Raw genomic sequence first — 4,611 nt, 5'->3', positions numbered from 1 at the left:
CAGTGCTTCATACAATCACTTCATGCTTTTATTCTAAAGCAGACTGCTGGGAGCAGTGGGGAGTGGCTGCCACACCTTGAGTGAAATCAACAAGTTTCCAACATTTGGTCATTTGGCCCTAACAGTATGAATTGTCTTTCTCTTACTAAAACTGTCATGTGTCTTATATTAGGAGATGGGAGTTTGAAAAAGAGCTCATTTTTCATAAGTTTGGGTGTACCTCTCCATATTTAATTTATATGATAAACTATTAGGTGGAGAGAGGCTGAACCCAAAGTATCAGGTTCTCCTATTGAGCTGTGGCTGTTACAGAATGGCTTACAAAATTCCAGAAGCTAGTCTTCTGATATTGCACTTGCACTCGCTGCTCAGGGTAGAGGCTGTGTTTGGAAGGGAGTTTTACCGTTAAGAGAGGGAGAGGGTGGTGCATGCCTTTGGGAGGCAGAATGCGGCGGATCTCTGTGAGTTCAGGCCTGCTTGGGCTACATAGTGAGTTCCAGGTCAGCTGGGGCTACAGAGAGACCCTGTCTCAAAAAGACCAAAGGAAAAAAAAAAAAGAGGGTCTTCTGTGCTCTTACCAGGCTGGGTACCCAAGAGCACTGGTCTTTCCACAGGTCTGCAAGTATTTAGCACTTTTCAGTTCAAGGCAAAATGCTCATTAAATTCTTTTTCTTAAACATAGTTAAGAAGCTAAGAATTTATTCGTCTTGCCTGGATTACCAGTCTTTCTGGGGTAATTTTACCAAAGCAAGCTGTTTGAGCTTTGACTTTACGAGGTCAGACATCATCAGGGCTTCTCTTTATGAATGTAGGGGAGAAAAAATAACCTCTTACTTTGTATAGACAGCTTCCCTTTTGTAACTAATCCTTTTCATTGGTAGAAAATAAATTAAAATATGCAACTTGAAGGCTTTGTTAGATGTCCATATCCCTGTGCTCAGACATTATGTAATTTATGTGATCATTTTCACTGGATGAGCTGTAGGTGGAATCTAGTTTCTGTGATTAGGAGGATACAGCAAACCTTTCTGTATACAATTTTTGTTCACATATTAGAGAGCGCCTGAATTCCTAGAAGAAGTATTGAGTTTTCGTGTGTGTGCGCGCTTTATGTATGTATATGTGTGTGTGTGTGTGTGTGTGTGTGTGTGTGTGTGTGTGTTGAGACAGGGTCTTCATATGTAGCTCAGAATGTCTGCAAGCTTGTAATCCTCCTGCCTCAGCCTCCCCATAGCTGGAATTAGGCATATACCACCTCTGTCTTGGGTTTTCATTTTAATGAAGTGAGTTGCTTTTGGGTTAGGAGTCATAGCTGAGGGTGGTTTGCTGTATGGCTGTTCTGTAGCTCTCACCCATGGGTCTGAGACTTGGAACTCTAGAATTCGTTAAACCCCTTCCGCATGTAGGAACCCCAGACTAGAGAGCACGTGCTGAGCTGCTTTTGCTCCGAAGGTGAGCAGTTTGAGGCTGAATCTCCGGCATTCGTGCCAGGAGAGGTGGCATGACGATGTTGGGCTGTTCATCCCTTTTCTCTTGCTGTGGAAGCAATGGAACAATAAAAGGGGAAAGTTCCTGTTTATTTGGAAGGACAGCGCTTTGCCAGTACCATGGTGTTCCCAGCTACCTTTTGAAAATGCGACTGTAAGCAGTGCTGCCCTTGCCAGCATCTTTGTTGCCAACTGTGTGAGGTTCCTTTTCTTTCTACACTTTCAGTAACAACACTGAGTAACAAAGCTTGTTAACCCTTGGGAAAGGTGTACTTCTTTCTGCACTTTTCACTGGTAGTGTCTTAGAAGGTTGGCTTCAGCTAGCATGCTTGCAGGTAGTTTACATTTGCTTTCCAGCATGGCTCTGGGGATTGGGAAGGGGGGTGATACTGTCCTGCTATGTTTTACAGGTGGTTTGAGCCCAGGGCACTTTCCACATGCTTCTTACATTGATTCTGTGGTGTTTGTATCCAGTACCCAGGTATACTCTACTGAGAATAAAAAATTTAGGACTTGTGGCTTCCTAATATGCTGTACATGACAATCATTTGGGATTATATTTTTAGAAATTAGTATCTTGGGGCTGGAGAGATGGCTCAGCAGTTAAGAACACTGAATGTTCTTGCAGAAGACCCAGGTTCGAATCCCAGCATGGCAGCTAACAACTGTCCGTAACTCTAGTCCCAGGGGATCTGACAGCCTCTTCTGTTTCTGTGGGCATTGCATGACATGGGTGTACTTACCTACATGCAGGCGTGACACTCATACACATAAAATAAAAAATAAATTTAAAAGTATGCTGTGTTATTCCCATTCTACCTTTTTTTTTTTTTTTTTTTTTTTTTTTTTTTTGAGACAGGGTCTCCCTGTAGCCCCACCTGGCCTAGAACTTGCTTTGTAGAACAAGCTGGCCTCACAGTCTCACAGAGATCCACCTACCTCTACCTCTTGAGTGCTCGAAAATAGGCATACATCACCATACCTGGCTTCTATTCTCTATGTTTTGAAGTTCCACTGATTCTGACATTCAATTGGATTTGGGAACCAATGTGGGTTTGTTGTTGTTGTTTTGTGACAGGGTCTCACTATTCCTGGCTGTCTTGGAACTTGCTGTATAGAACAGGCTGGTCTTGAACTCATAGAGATCCTCCTGCCTCTTCCTCCCAAGTGCCCGAATTAAAAGCTTGCACCACCATGTCCAGTCAGAACCAATATTTAAATCTACTTTTCCTTTTTTTTATTACATTCTTTTGGGGGCTGGAGCATAGATGGCTCTTTGATAAAAAGTGTGTACTGCTCTTGGGGAAGACCTAAGTTTGATTCCTAGAACCCACAATGGATGGCTTACAACTACCTGTAACTCCAGCTCCAAGGGTATTCAATACCTCTGACCTCCTGGGACACCAGCACTTGTGCACAGACCCCTCCCCTCACATACACATAATAAAAAACTTTTAAAAAATTGTTGTTTTGACAATTTCATACATAATGTGTTCTGATTACTGTCACACTCACCCACTCATTTCTTTTGCACCCCATTACCTGTCCCCTTCCCACAAGTCTCTTTCCCACATATACTTTGTGACCTACTGAGTTTAACTGTCTGTATAACCATGGATTTGGTACTATTCATTGGAGCCTGGTGAGTGCACCAGCTCAAGACAATGTCTGCCTCTCCCTCAGAATCCATCAGTAGCTCATAGTTTAGTAGGGAGGGGTAGGGCCACATGGACCCCTTCCTGATCTATGATTGTTGACAAGACTGTCTGGTTCTTGTGCAGGCACATTGCTGGGCAGCCTGCGAGGTGATGGAATTGGCTGTGCCATACCCACAGGATGGCATTTCAGTTCTTCTGCCCATCTTCTGGCTCTTGCATTCTTCTTGCCCTCTCCCACATTGTTCCTGGAGCCTTAGAGGGCTTGTATGAATGTCCTATTGAGAACTGAGCACTCAACTGGCACTTTTTTTTTTTTTTTTTTTTTAAGACAAGGTCTTACTGTGTAGCCGTGGCTGATCTGGAACTAGCTATATAGACCAGGCTGGCTTTGAACTCCCAGATTGCTGCCTCTGCCTCCCAAGTGCTGAGATTAAAGGTGTGTACCATCACCCCGGCACCTTCTTAGTATCTTGAGCAGTCACGTGTCTGCATTGGCCACTTTTCATTGCAAAGAGAAGTTTCACTGATTAAGACTGAGAGCATTTGTCTATGGGTGTAAGCAAGTATTTAGAAGACAGCTTGATGCTATGTCAGTTAAACAACAATAGTAAGTTACTCCCTCAAGGCCCAAGACCTCAGCCATGGGTTTTTAGCCAAGTTTGCAATATTAGGCGTGGTTCCCCAATCAACAAGCCCTTGGTTGTCCCTGTAACAGTTATGCCATGATTGCACCAGTGGGTTTATGACACCGGGTAGATTGATGCTGTAGTTATAGGATTCTTGGTTGGATAAGGCCATTGATAACTTTTCTCTCCCACAGGCCTGTATTGTACCTTCTGGCACCATGAAAGCTGGCCAGCAGGGAGGAATCTTCTAGGTCAGTTTGTTTGATTTCTCTGTATTTTGTACCCAAGATATGTGGCATTTTCTAGCAATAGGGCCCTATCAGCTAGTTCTGGTGGCAGCCAAAAGGAATGGCAAGGGTCTGTATAGTTTGGGGAACCTCTAGGGTCCCCTCAACCAGCGACTCAGAGTTATCCCATGCCTGTCCTGGATTTTGGTTTAATAACCCCTGGATGTTAGGCTCAGCGTTAACAGACTGTCACCCTTCTAACTCAGTTTTTTTTTTAATTTTTAATAACTACGTGATTAGAAGAAGCATTTCACTACAACTTTAACATATTCAGTAACATACTCCAGAGCAAGAGTACATCTCTTTCATAAGTGGGTGCAAGTTTCTAGGTTCACAGTTGAATTAATACAGTTATATATTATTGAACTTAGTATAAGCCCTGTAAGACATAAAATTGAACGAGTTTTTAACCTTTAAAAAAGATCTCCATTTCATTTTAGAATATACTGTTCCTTGCAGAAAAATTCATTGTTTGTACTACTAACACTGAGATGTTGGCGCATGCATCTCTAATCTGTATGTATCTGATTATTACTAGTCATAATCAGTTGCA

This window comes from Nannospalax galili, unplaced genomic scaffold (genome assembly GCF_000622305.1).
Source record: "Nannospalax galili isolate Female #2095 unplaced genomic scaffold, S.galili_v1.0 scaffold17, whole genome shotgun sequence".
NCBI classification, from domain to species: domain Eukaryota; kingdom Metazoa; phylum Chordata; class Mammalia; order Rodentia; family Spalacidae; genus Nannospalax; species Nannospalax galili.
Note: the sequence above shows the minus strand (reverse complement) of the source record.